The following is a 15,701-nucleotide window of genomic DNA, read 5'->3' as shown; positions in this document are numbered from 1 at the left end:
GCCAAGTTATGTTATGCATAAATGATTATATTAGCTTTGGTTTAAAGGAAATAATAATAAGTGATATTTATGGTGTAATTGCTAAACATTTTGTGTGCCATATATTATTCAATTCAGAAAAATTCCATGAAGTATGGAAAGATTAGGAAAAGTATATTGTCAGGAGTCATTCATTCATTTAAATAATATTTATCGAACTCCTACCAAGTGTCAGGTACTATGCTAAGTGCTAGGTGCTAAGTGATAAGTAGTGATAAACAAAGCAAACAGTGCTCGCTCCCTTGGAACGTATAATCTAGTGGCATATATAGCCATTAAATAAGGAATCACTCAAAATACATAAGCATATGGGAATAATTGTTATGAAACTACCAAACTGGTTTCTATTGAAGTAAATAGCAGGTGGACTTTATCCACACAGGAATGTAAGAGGGGGGCCTCCCTAAGATAGCAAGGCTTACGCTGAAACCTAAAGAATAAGGATTGAGCAAGGCAGAGTTATGTCAAGAGTCTTAGAGACAGAGGACTTAGCATGCTCCAAAGTCTTAGGGATAAAGGAATACCAAAAACAGTGCTGCTGGAACATAGTGAGAAAAAGAAGGCAGAAAATAGTATTGGAAATGCCAATGACCAGATCATACAAGGGCTTGAGGGTTTTATTAAGGATTGGAAAATCAATGAAAATTTTTAAGCAGGGGATGTCTTATTCAGACTTATATTTCTTAAAAGATCATTCTGTGATCTAATGTGTGGGAAATGGAGTATTGTGAGACTAGAATAAAAAGAGGGAGAAATATCAGGAGGCTATTGGAGAAGTTTGGGTGGGAAAGGTTGATTGCTTGGACTAGGGTGGTAGTAATGGAAATGGAATTAAGTTGACATATTTAGACTATGTTATTGCAGTAAAGTAGAAAGTACCTAATGATGGATTGTATGTAAATATATAAGGGAATTCCAGGTGACAAGGATGACTTCCAGGTTTCTGATGTGAGCAAGTGGATGAATGGAAATGTCTTTTTCTAGAATGAGATGGAATGGGAGTAGAGGTCAAGAGTCTTGTTTTGAACATATAGTCTGAAACTTCCGTAAGATATTGAATTGGAGATGACAATTAGTAATAAGTCTGAAATTCATAGAAACAATGTGAATTGGAGATTGTATTTTGGGAGTTGTAACTAGATGCTATTTAAAGTCATGAAAGTAGATACAATCACCTGAGGAAAGTTTGGAACTTTAAAGCTATAAAGAAGAGGAAGAAGAGCAAGCAAAAGTAATTGAGAAGGAGTAGAAAGAAAATGTTAGTCAAGAGCTTGTATTATCATGGAAGCCAAGGGAAGAAAATGTCTTAGTAAGGAAGAGTCCTCTGTTTTAAATGCTACTGAAGTAGTCAAAGAAGATGATGAAAACCAGTAAGTGGCTCAGACTAGTTAGTTTAAATCAGTTTTTAAAGGGAGAAGAATTTTTTCTTGAACAGCATAATAATGTCATGCCACTAATAAAGTATCAGTTTGACTTTCATATAAAAAAAGAATATAAGATATAGTACAAGGAACTTGAACAGTGACAACGAAAAAACAAAGAAATAAAAATTGTAGGTATATTGGCTCTAGCAGCCCAAAACAAAAGTTTTTTATAGTAGATTCTGGTGAGATTAAAAAACCACATGCTTACAGAACATATTACATTTAACAGTCTCTGTGAGCATTATTTTCTCAGAAAAGGGGAATTATGATCATATAAAAGTGTTTATTTTTCATGTAAATGCAATGCAATATTGTCATGTAGTAAAGAGTCAGCAACTATGATCACGTAAAAGATCCTTAAAGAAGAAAAAACTACGATTTTGTCTTTCCCAGTAAAACATATGTAATATTTTGTATGATATCTTCATATGTGCTATCTCAAATCTTTAGTCTCCTATTTAAAAAAATTTCTAAAAATTATTTTACTTTAATGAGACACCAAAAACTAATAAAAATTTAATGTAGCCATACATAAAATAACAATATAAAATAAAATATTAAAACAAAGGATTGATATTCATGTAAACACACATCTTGGAGTTCTAAATGTTTAATCATATGAACATTATAATAGTTCAAAGTATTCTAATGCGTATTAGCCATAGACGAAGAATTCAGACTGTTTTACTTATATTGACTAAATATTTAACATGAGCTTGCATCCTGTTTTATTAAAAAAAGAGTGAGCATGTATTTGTGAGTCTTTTACCCCATACACTTGCTTTTACAATTATTAATTAAAAAGGAAACAAGCAGAGTACCAAAAAACATCCCAAAGTTTGCCTGTATTTAGTATATATTGATAAATATCGATAGTGGATTAAAATGCATAAGAGAAGGAACACAAGCATAAAGGACAGGGATCCAGAAGATCACAGAGCTAGTCCCAAAGCTGCCCTTTAGTAGCCATGTGACCTTGAGCATTGTCCTTAATCTACCGAACTTCCAATTATGCTCATTATCCTGCCTAAAAACAAGAAAATTAAACTCCTTGTCCACTAGAAGTTCTAATTCAATAGGCCTGAACTGAGGCCTGAGCATTACTAGTTTGAAAATGCTCCCCAGGGGATTCTGGTACAAACTCAGAGTAGAGAATCCCTTGTTCAGAAATATCACCTGGGAGAGTTCTCGTCAAGATGGCGCTGTGAGCAGACATTGAACTCGCCTCCTCCCACGAACACAACTAGTTTACAACAATTTTGGGAAGAATCACCCTGGATTGAAAACTGAAAACTGGATAAAAAGAACTCCCATGACAAGGGACAGTCCTGATGAAAGCAGAAGAGGCAGTAACTCCGGCCAGAGAGGAAAAAAGCCACCTTTGGGAGCAGCGCAGCTTCTCAGCTGGCCAGGCGGGAGCCACCCTAAGGTACGCAGCCCTCCCTGGAGGAGTGAGGTCCGGAGCAGGGGCAATACTGCTATAACCATCCTTCGGACTCAGCCCAACTGAGATGAGGGTCTTACTATCTGGCTTTGGTGGCTATTAACTGCAGCAAGGACACCCCAGAAAACCTATCGGCCGAAAGCCGAAAAGATCCGCGTCTTAAAGGGCCCACGCATAAACTCACTCATTGCAGCAACCTAAAATCACCAGAGAGAAGGCTGAGTGTCCTTTGGTGAAACAAGACTCACCTGGTGGGCTCTGGGGGCAGCTTGGTGAGAGGAGGATCCCCTCCTGAGACTGAGACATTGGTGGGGGCCGTTGTTCTGAGCTGGTCCAGGTGTGCTGATATGGACACCAGTGGGGGCCTTTGAGGTGCGTCCCTTGGGCTGTTAGCCCAGGGGTCTGCCACACCCACTAGAGCACATATTTAATCCAGTTCAGCCAGGGTAGGCAACCCGCCCTAGGGACTGGCCCCACCTAACAGCAAGCCCTCAGGATACTTTTCAGCCTGCATTGACTTAGTGCTTTGATCCTCTACAGGCAGGCAAGGGTGTCTGCCTCTGTGGGGCAGGGCTTGTGTGAGGACCAGGTGAACTGTGGGGGGCATTGGGGCAGAGGTGGGGGCCTCTGCAGTGTGGAAGTGGGGTGCGCTCCAGGGGGTTGAGAAGTGTGCACGGACCAGGACTTTGTTGACAGTGTATGTGGTCCAGAGGGGGGTGAGGCTTATCAGCGGAAGAAGACTTGTGCTTCACAAATAGCCATAAAAAGTATCAGCCCCACCTTCCAAAGCCTGAAACGACTGAGTGCCTCCATGCCAAGGGCTAGCCCCACTCAGCTGCACTCCTAAGAGAACTGACATCAGCCTTGTTGGCCTCAGGCCTATCACAACTGTAAGCCCCTGAGCCTAGCAACCAGCTACACTGGGTACCAACCCAATTAAGAGGACACTTGCAATAAGAATGTGCTAATAGACTTTGTAGCCAACAGTGCTGAGACCCCTCCAAACCGGATTTACAAACAGCTGGCCAGGGAAGGAAAGATCAGACTCCTTGGTTACCTGCAGTGGGAGCAACCCTGCCACAGCAGAAGAACACAAGTAGCCCACAAAGGGGTCACTCCTGGTTTTTATGGTCTAGTGACGAGAGGGAAGCACACTGTGGGCCTCATAAGGCATCTCATACATAAGGCCACTTCTCCAAGATCAGGAGACATAGCCAACTCACCAAGTACAAAGAAAATAGCACAGAGAAAGAGGCATAATGAGGAGGCAAAGGAATACTTTCCAAGCAAGGGAACACTACAAAACACCAGAAAAAGAACTAAGTGAAACAAAAACTAGCGACCTCCTTGACAAGGAATTCGAACAGAATATAATGAGGATTCTCACAGATATGCAGAGAAGAATGGATGAACACAGTGAGCACATCAGCAAAGAATTGGAAGATATAAAAAAGAACAAATCAGAAATGAAGAATACAATACTCGAAATGAGAAATTCACTAGAGGGACTCAATAGCAGAGTAGAGGAAGCAGAAGAACGGATCAGCAAGCTAGATGAAAGATTAGAGGAAATCACCTAAGCAGAACAGAAAAGAGAAAAAAGAATTAGACAGAATGAGAACAGTGTAAGGGAACTCTGGGACAATATCAAGCGTGCTAACATTCGGATTATAGGGGTCCCAGAAGAAGTAGAGACAAAGGGGCAGAAAATTTATTTGTCGAAATAATAGAGGGAAATTTTCCTCACCTGAGGAAGGAAACAGACATCCAAGTTCAGAAAGCACAGAAAGCTCCAAACAAGAGAAGCCCAAAGAGGCCCACACCAAGACATATTATAATCAAAATGTCTAAAATTAGAGACAAAGAGAGAATCCTAAAAGCAGCAAGAGAAAGGCCACAAGTGACATATAAAGGGAAGCCCATCAGGCTGTCAGCAGACTTCTCAGCCAAGACTCTACAGGCAAAAAGAGAATGGCATGACATATTTGAAGTGCTAAAAGGAAAAAGCCTACAACCAAGAATACTCTATCCATCAAGGCTGTCATTCAGAATGGAAGGAGAGATAAAGAGCTTCCCAGACAAGCAAAATTTAAAGGAGTTTATCACTAGGAAACCAGTTCTACAAGAAATGCTGAAGGGACTTATTTAAGTGGGAAAGTAATGACCAAAAATAGAGATAAAAGAAAAAAAATTATCAAAAAACCCAAAACAACAACAAGAAAAAACAGGCAATAAAATCACTTGTAAGGTAAAAGTATAGTAAAGGCAGCAGATCAACTACCTGTAAAGGTAATATGAAGGTTAAAAGACAAATGTGCTAAAATTACCTATTTCAATGATAAGAGGGTAATGGATATATACACACACTAAACAAAAGACTATATATGATGTGAAAAACATATAATGTTGGAGGAGGGGAGTGAAAAATTAGAGCTTTTAGAAAGAGGTCAAGCTAAAGAGTCTATCTACTCAATATAGACTGTTATATGCATAGTATATTAAATAGGATTCTCATGGTAACCACAAACTAGAAACCTATAACAAGTAGGAAAAAAAGTAAGACAAAAGAAATCAAACATATTACTAAAGATAGCCATCAAATCACAAGGGAAGAGAGCAAGAGAAAAAGAAAGGAACTGAGAAGAACTACTAAAACACCCAAAAAAAGAAAAAGTGACTAAATGGCAATAGATACATATTTATCAATAGCTACTTTAAATGTCAATGGATTAAATGCTCCAATCAAATGCCATAGGGTGGACAACTGGATAAAAAAACAAGATCCATGTATATGCTGCATACAAGAGACACACTTCAGACCTACAGACACTCACAAACTGAAAGTGAAAGGATGGAAAAAGATATTCCATGCAAATGGCAAAGAAAAGAAAGCAGGGGTAGCAATACTTATATCAGACAAAATAGACTTTAAATCAAAAACTGTAATCAGAGACAAAGACGGGCACTACATAATGATAAAGGGAACAATCCAACAAGAAAATATAACACTTGTAAATATCTACGCACCCAACATAGGAGCACCTAAATATATAAAGCAATTATTAACAGAAATTAGAGGAGAAATAGACACTAACACAATAATAGTAGGGGACTTTAACACTCCACTTACACCAATGGGTAGATCATCCAAACAGAAGATCAATAAGGAAACACTCGCCTTAAAGGACACATTAGACCAAATGGACTTAGTAGATATATACAGAACATTCCATCCAAAAACCACAGAATACACATTCTTTTCAAATGCCCATGGAACATTCTCCAGGATTGATCACATATTAGGCCACAAAACAAGTCTCAATAAATGTAAAAAGATTGAAATAATACCATGCATCATTTCTGACCACAAAGGTATGAAACTGGGAATCAACTACAGAAAGAAAACCAGAAAAGCCACAAAAATGTGGAGATTGAACAAAATGCTACTGAACAATGATTGGGTCAATGAAGAAATCAAAGAAGGAATCAAAAAATTCCTGGAGACAAATGAAAATGAAAACATGACATGCCAAAATCTGTGGGATACAGCAAAAGTGGTTCTACGAGGGAAGTTTATAGCAATTCAGGCCTACCTCAACAAAGAAGAAAAATCCCAAACAGACAATCTAAAAGTGCACCTAAAGGTATTGGAAAAAGAACAACAAACACAGCCCAAAATCAGCAGAAGGAAGAAAATAGTAAAAATCAGAGCAGAAATAAACGAAATAGAGACTAAAAAAACAGTAGAAAAAATTAATGAAACCAAGAGCTGGTTCTTCAAAAAGATAAACAAAATTGACAAACCCTTAGCTAGACTCACCAAGAAAAAAAGAGAGAAGGCTCAAATAAATAAAATCAGAAACAAAAGAGGAGAGATTACAACTGACACCTCAGAAATACAAAAGATAATAAGAGAATATTATGAAAAACTATACGCCAACAAATTGGATAATCTACAAGAAATGGATAAATTCTTAGAAACATGCAACCTTCCAAAACTGGACCAAGAAGATGTAGAAAATTTGAATAGACCGATCACCAGTAAGGAGATCAAAACAGCAATTAAAAACCTCCCAAAAAATAAAAGTCAAGGACCAGATGGCTTCCCGGGTGAATTCTACCAAACATTCAAAGAAGACATAATACCTATCCTTGTCAAACTCTTCCAAAAAATTGAAGAGGAGGGGAGGCTTCCTAACTCCTTCTATGAAGCAAACATTATCCTGATACCAAAACCAGACAAGGACAACACAAAAAAAGAAAATTACAGGCCAATATCACTGATGAACATCAATGCAAATATCCTCAACAAAATACTAGCAAATCGAATACAACAATACATTAAAAAGATCATACATCATGATCAAGTGGGTTTCATTCCAGGGATGCAGGGATGGTTCAACATCCACAAATCTATCAACGTGATACACCACATTAACAAAATGAAGAATAAAAATCACATGATCATCTCAATAGATGCAGAGAAAGCATTTGACAAGATACAGCATCTATTTATGATAAAAACTCTAAATAAATTGGGTATAGAAGGAAAATACCTCAACATAATAAAGGCCATATATGACAAACCCACAGCAAATATCATTCTCAATGGAGAAAAACTGAAAGCTATCCCACTAAGAACAGGAACCAGACAAGGATGCCCACTGTCACCACTCTTATTTAACATAGTATTGGAAGTCCCAGCCAGAGCAATCAGGCAAGAAAAAGAAATAAAAGGGATCCACATTGGAAAAGAAGAAGTGAAACTGTCACTCTTTGCAGATGACATGATTTTACATCTAGAAAACCCTAAAGAGTCCACTAAAAGACTTTTAGAAATAATAAAGGAATACAGTCAAGTTGCAGGATACAAAATCAATGTACAAAAATCCATTGTGTTTCTATACACTAACAACGAAGTAGCAGAAAAAGAAATTAAGAATGCAATCCCATTTACAATTGCAACAAAAAGAATAAAATACCTAGGAATAAACTTAACGAAAGAGGTGAAAGATTTGTACACTGAAAACTATAAAACATTGCTGAAAGAAATCGAAGAAGACACAAAGAAATGGAAAGATATTCCGTGCTCTTGGATTGGAAGAATTAACATTGTTAAAATGTCCATACTTCCTAAAGCAATCTATAGATTCAATGTAACCCCTATCAAAGTTCCAACAACATTTTTTACAGAAATAGAACAAAGAATCCTAAAATTTATATGGAACAACAAAAGACCCCGAATAGCCAAAGGATTACTGAGAAAAAAGAACAAAACCGGAGGTATCACACTCCCCGATTTCAAATTATACTTCAAAGCCATAGTAACCAAAACAGCATGGTACTGGCACAAAAACAGACACACAGATCAATGGAACAAAATTGAGAGCCCAGAAGTAAACCCACACATTTATGGACAGCTAATATTCGACAAGGGAGCCAAGAGCACACGATGGAGAAAGGAGAGTCTCTTCAATAAATGCTGTTGGGAAAACTGGACAGCCACATGCAAAAGAATGAAAGTAGACCATTCCCTTACACCATGCACAAAAATCAACTCAAAATGGATTAAAGACTTGAATGTAAGACCCGAAACCATGACACTTCCAGAAGAAAACATAGGCAGTACGCTCTATGACATTGGTCTGAGCAGCATATTTTCAAGTCCCATGTCTGACTGGGCAAGGGAAAGAAAAGAAAAAATGAACAAATGGGACTACATCAAACTAAAAAGTTTCTGCACAGCAGAGGAAACCATCAATAAAACGAAAAGACAACCTAACAATTGGGAGAAGATATTTGCAAACCACATAGCAGATAAGGGGTTAATATCCAAAATATACAAAGAACTCATACAGCTCAACAACAAAAAAACCAACAGTCCAATTAGAAAATGGGCAAAAGATCTGAACAGAGATTTCTCCAAAGAAGATATACAGATGGCCAACAGGCATATGAAAAGATGCTCAACATCATTAGCTATCAGGGAAATGCAAATCAAAACTACAATGAGGTATCACCTCACTCCAGTCAGAACGGCTATAATTAATAAGACAGGAAACAACAAATGTTGGAGAGGGTGTGGAGAGAAGGGAACCCTTGTTCACCGCTGGTGGCAGTGCAAACTGGTGCAGCCACTATGGAAAGCAGTTTGGAGTATCCTCAGAAAATTAAGGATAGATCTACCATATGATCCAGCTATTCCACTGCTGGGTATTTATCCAAAGAACTTGAAAACACGAAGGCATAAAGATACTTGCACCCCTATATTCATTGCGGCATTATACACAATAGCCAAGACTTGGAAGCAACCTAGTTGCCCATCAAGGGACAAATGAATAAAGAAGATGTGGTATTTATACACGATGGACTACTACTCAGCCATAAGAAATGGTGATATCCAGCCATTTGTGACAACATGGATGGACCTTGAGGGTATTATGCTGAGTGAAATAAGTCAGAGGGAGAAAGTCAAATACCATATGATCTCACTCATAAGTAGAAGATAAAAACGACAAAAAAAACCCACATAGCATTGGAGATTGGACTGGTGGTTACCATTGGGGAAGGGAGGAGGGGGGAGGGCAAAAGGGGTGTTAGGGTCATATGTGAGGGGATGCACTATAATTAGTGTTCAGGTAGTGAACATGATGTATTGTATCCAGAATTTGAAATATGATGTACATCCGAAAAAAATAAAAATTAAAAAAAAAAAAGAAATATCACCTGGATTTCTGGCATTTGTCACACCAGTTACCTGGAGAAACTGTGCTATATTGCCTGAGCTAGAAGTCAAGGTGATTTTTTCTAAACCCATCCCACAAATCTAGATAGTAGAGATGCTTCCTTGTTTTAGTCACAGCTCTAGGTGAAAGAGAGAAATGGAAATCACCCCATAAAAATCCCTAACTATAAGCTAATGCTCACATGGATTTGGAACCAGAATTCAAATGATTACTTGTCCCTCCAAAGAAAATCCACACCACAAATTTAGTTTGAGTAGGGCCTGAATTGAATGTATTCCCAGATACATGAATGAAGTAAAGGCAACTTCTCTTTGGCAAAACATTCTTTAAGCTCAGGCCTCAAAGTGTCCCTACTCATAAATAATAAAGTAAAATGAGATACAGTAAAAAAAAAATCACAAAACACATGATGAAATAAGACACTGTGAAGAAGAATCAGCAGAAATAACAAGCTGCAGACTAAGGCCACCAAAGACTGCAGATACAGGAACTATAAGATAGATAATTGGAAGATTTACTCCTGCATGGAACCCTTATATTACTATATCCACATTTGCATACAAAATATGTATATTAATATACATACATATAACACAAAATAACATAGACAGTATACTCATCAAAGACTTGTTAAATGTGCCTTTGTCATATCAGCAAAAATCAAGGTGCATCAATTTTGGCAGTTGACACCAAGTGAAGACTTTTGCTTTATTTTTTATAAAGAAAGAGGCAAACTTTTGTAGAGAATCACATTAAAAGAAAACTAAAACATTCAAACAAAACATTAAGAATAAGTGAAAAGCTTAATAAAGAAAAGGAAAAACCAGCTAGTTTATACAACAAAAAAATGTGTCCAATAAACAGATCATGAGCCTCATTCATAATTAAAGAAAAGGATATTAAAGCCTAAATGAAATGCATTTTCCATCTCTCAGACTGGCAAAAATTAAGATGCTTGAAATCATCCAATGTCAGCAAGATTGGGGAAAAGTGCTCTCGTTTGCTATGAATTGGTGCTACCAATCTGTAGAAGAACTCCTCAGTATCTATCAAAATTTTTGATCCATTGTACCATAACCAAGTCATTTCATTTTTCTGGAGAGTCATTGAATAGATGCACTATCACATGTGCACACATATTTGTACACAAATGATATTTACTGCACCTTTGTAATAGCAAAAATGTGAAAATAAGTGAAATTCTCAGCAATAAAGTACAGGTTTATAACTTTTGAAAGTTCCATATAATAGAATACTAGGCAAACATGACATAGATAGAAATATATAGGCTGATACTAAAATATCTCTCCACATTACATCAAGTGAAAAAGATAAAGAAGAGCTCTCTGCACAAATACACACACACATACACACACATACGTGCACTATATGTAGGTACACTGATATTTTTTATGGACTTGATATAATTTTATACCTATTGGTATATATTTATACCTATTTGCTATATCAATTTTTATAATGTATAGTTTTCATAATAAGAAAAATGATAGCATAATAAGAAGAAAAATAGTCTGATTGTTTTATAACATTAACAAGATCAATTGCACATTATATAACACTGATATGACACCTCTGCTTTTATTTAAGGCTTCTGGATTCTTTTTTAAAAAACCTCCTTACCTTATACATCACAAACCTGAAAGATATTTTCTTTCTACTTTGGTTTCTGAAAGATTAACTATTAGATAGAAGTTCTGAGTGTAAATCATTTCTACAAGGCTTAAAATACTTTCTATTATATAATCTATTTTTTAAAATCACAAGATTATAAACCACTTATGGTGTTTCTTCCTTCTAGCTGCAAAATTTTAATACTCACTTTTCAGTTATAACCTAACAAATGTATAAAAAACAAAAAAATCATTATGCAAAAAAAGAGAACAAAAAAAGAATAAAGTAACTGAAAATACTAAAGATTAAAATTACGGCAGTACATTATAATTGCCATATTTTGTCTAATGCACAGTATCTTACTTAAAAGGATATATAAAATTATCTGTTTTCCACTAAATAGCATTATATATTGGCAATAGTTTTCTCATGAATTAGAAAATACTAGAATTTGTTTAGGTAGCATGTTTATGTACAAACAGATTTTATCAGATGCTGATCTCAATTGCAGTAGATATTTCCCACTAAGAAAACTATTTATACAGTTAGCAAGCTGTCATTCAGTAAAACTCAATTTTTAAATTAAACAGATGGTGATAAAGAAATTAATGAACATATAGTTGTTTGCTATCTGTACTAATTTGCATTTCTAAATTACTCAGGTTATGCAGCAATTAAGCATTAATTGCTTTTAGACAAATGAATATCTCAAAATGAGTGACGAATTATGATGGAATTGTCTAAGAAACATCATGAATCCTACTGTCACTGCCCCAATGCAACATTCTATTGAGACATTTTCAAGTGTACAAATGGAGGGAATGAACGATGTGCTGATTTACCACATTTTACAATGTGGTTTTATTGTACCATATAAGGAAAAGTATGGTATCTTCACATATATGAATATTTAACTGAAAAGCGAAAATTTACAGCGCTATTGGGACCTGAATCTCTTACATATATATAGAACTCAATAGTCTCTTAACATGTCTTTTGACAAAAGCAATTTCAAGCAATATTGACTTATTATAATTTATTGTTAGCCAAGTGAACCTGCCATTTTATCCTATTAATTTGGTGAGATAAGGCACTTCGTAAGACAGCTGATTGGAATACGGCAATGGAAAGGTTTGCAGTGATCAAAGGAAATCAAATGAATAGAGATAAGGTGCGTGTTCAGAAGCCATTTGTCTGAATAGACATCCATGAATAAATCTGAAGGCAAAAACACAGTAGAAGGCATTCCGTTGAAAGAAGTTTTAGACTAGTGTTTACCAGAAGGGAAGCGGGGAGGGAGGAAAGGATAATAGGGCACTTGTGTACGGTGACGAATGGTAATTTGTCTTTGGATGCTGAACATGACATAGTCTACACAAAAATTGAAACGTAATGATGTACATTTGAAATTTATGTAATGTTATAAACAAATGTTACCTCAATTAAAAAAAAACAAATTTAGTAGTCTGAGGAACAGGAGTGATATATATTGCTATAGGAATATATTTACTGCTGATTAACAAAATAGAAGACGTGGAGAATAGATGATGTTTCCTAACAGACATAGAAAAATTTACACAGAGGTAAGACATAGCAACAAATCTGGATTTCAACCATTCCAACACTTTGTAGGGCTCATATTTTTCTAAGAGCAGAGCATCCGGTGCATTTTTTAATGAATGTATAATTTACATAGAATGAAATTCACATGTAATAAGTACTGATGATGATTCTTGACAGACATATGCACACATGTATTCAACCCCTTAATCAAGACATAAAACCTTCCCATCACCCCAGAAAGTTCTCTCATACCCTCATTCAGTCAATTCCCAGCCCCCGTGGCAACCAGTATTCTGATCTTTATAACCGCATATTAGTTTAGCCTGTTCTAGAACACCATGTTGATGCAATTTTCTTTTGAGTCTGGCTTCTTTCATTCAGGACAAGTCTTTAAAGTTCATCCATGTTGTTGCATTTTTCAATAGTTCACTTTTCTATTACTGAGTAGTATTCCATTGCATGATTATCCTTTGATGCTTTTTTAACTTTTAAAATAATTCTAGGTTTATATAAATTATGAAGACAGTACCCAAAGTTCCTGTACCCTCTTTGCCCATCTTCCTCTAATGTTAACATCTTAGATAACCATGGTACATTTGTCAAAACTAAGAATTTCACATTGGTATGTTACTATGAACTAAACTACAGACTCTATTCAGATTTCACCAGTTTTTCTAGTAATGCCCTTTCTCCATTCCAAGATCCAATCCAGGACCCCACATTGCATTTACTTGTCATGTCTCCTTAGTCTCCTCAAATCTACGATAGTGCTTCAGTCTTTCCATGTCTTTCATGACCTTGACAATTTTCAAGAGTAGTAGTTAGGTATCTTATAGAATGTTGTTCAATTTGGATTTGATGTTTTCTCATGATTAGACTGACATTATTGATTATTGGAAAGAAGAACATAGATGTAATAGTCCCTGTTCATTACATAATATCTGGGCTACATGATCTCAACATTGCTTATCATTTATGATGTTAAACTTGATCGTTGGTTAAGATGATGTTTGCTAGTTTTCTCCAGTGTAAAATTACTGTTTTCTCTTTCCATGCTTTATTTCTTAGAAACAGGTCACTAAGTCCAGTCCACACTCAAGGTAGCGTGAATTAAGTTCCACCTCCTTTGAGAAGGAATATCAAAGATTTTTCAGACATATGTTAAAACCACCATGACAGTTAGCAAATATTTGTAGGAGTATGATATTTTAAGACTATGCAAACAAAATATTCCCCTTGAAAGTCCCACCCACTAATTTTAGAATTCATCTGTATATCTTGCCTGCAGCAATTATTCCTGTGGTATTCTAATGATGCTTTCCTATTTTTCTCATTCCTTCTACATTTATTCATCAGAATTATCCTGTAAGGCAGATCTGTCCATTCTCCCCCATATTTGTTTATTCAAACATTTACTTGGGTTATAATCAAATAGTATTGTTCATTATTATATTTCTCCAGTTGTTCCAGTCTTGGCCATTGGGAGCTCTTTCAGGTTGGTTCCTGTGTTCTTTGGACATCTTCAAGTCTTTTAATTTTTTACCTTATTCTTACTTTCTGGCACAATAAAATGCTTCAAATTCATCTTGTATTTTCCTCCTCTATTCCTACAATCAGTTACTTCTGCAAGGATCCCTGGTTCCTTTTATTGGAGAATGGTAGTTAGAAACCAAGATTTCAACAATGTGTATACTTGTGGTGACTAGGGTGTCACTGCTCCTAGGACCTTGAAATGTATGTATGTATACTCCATGTGTGCACATGTATATATGTTTATTTATCCATCTCTTTAGATAGATATATAGAGTATTTATGTGTGTGTGTATATATATGTATACATGTATACATATACACACACATATAAACAAGTATATTTGTGAGACCTAATCAAAGGTTTAAGACTGACTTAAGACTAGGGCATAATTTTAGTTGTTTTGATAGATTTCGATACTACCTATTTTATCAGTTTTCAATATTTTGTGATATCAGTTCTCTAGGGCCCTGTCATCACCTCTCAGACTATATATCAGCTAAGAGAGTGTTATCAATCACTGCTATTCAGCAGAATCATCTAGGGAGCTTGTGAAAATGCAAATTCCCTTAGTCCTACCCCTAGGAATTCTGGACCAGTAGATTTGAGGTTAGGTGCAGGAATATGCATTTTAAATAAGCACCACTGGTGATTCCAAGCAGCTGGTGCAAGGACCACACTTAGGGAAATAGTAAGACAATTTTCACAGTAATTCTAGTTCTTTATAGTCCCCAGGACAATCTTCATACCTTCACTCTTCGGGCAATGCCTGCCTGGTCCCTCCATCTCTGCCTGTGGAAATCATGCTTGCCCTTGAAGTCTAGGCTTAAATCAGCCTCCAGTGAAGGCATCCTTGACCCACATCATCTAACCCTAAAAAATGTGATCTCTCCTGCTACTATAGGACAGGAAGTGGCGAGACATTGGTACTTGGGATCAGGAGCACATGGTAGGGGAAATGGAATGGGATGGCTGTGTATGACACTGGAGAGAGGGCTATAACTTTGGCATTGAAGTCCTGCATTGACCTTCAGTGCCCATTTAGTTCAAGTTACAACAAGGGCTAGAAGCTAGGGAATTTACAAAATACCAAGCACGATGCCTCTGAAAGGTCAGAATAGTGGGTGCCAACCTGATGGCAACCATAAACAGGGGGAATGTCCAGAAGTCATGTCAGTTTAGGAGGCTGAGGATGGGAGGTGTGAAGTGGGAGAAAGGATAAGGTGAATGCCAATTAGATAACTGCCCTCCACACATTCAGAAGACAGAGGGGGCGGGAGGATGGTGGCAATATCATCCACTGAGGGGCCTTTCCTTGCTAA

The 15,701-nt window shown here is 36.5% G+C and overlaps 1 pseudogene; it reads right to left on the bottom strand.

Annotated features, from left to right (window-relative positions):
• Positions 1-15,230, bottom strand: part of LOC138921782 (uncharacterized) — a 114,020-nt pseudogene extending 98,790 nt beyond the window's left edge.
• Positions 15,231-15,701: the final 471 nt, after the last annotated feature.

Source organism: Equus caballus, chromosome X (assembly GCF_041296265.1).
Source record: "Equus caballus isolate H_3958 breed thoroughbred chromosome X, TB-T2T, whole genome shotgun sequence".
In the NCBI taxonomy this organism is placed as follows: domain Eukaryota; kingdom Metazoa; phylum Chordata; class Mammalia; order Perissodactyla; family Equidae; genus Equus; species Equus caballus.
This window is presented reverse-complemented; position numbering and strand designations above follow the sequence as displayed.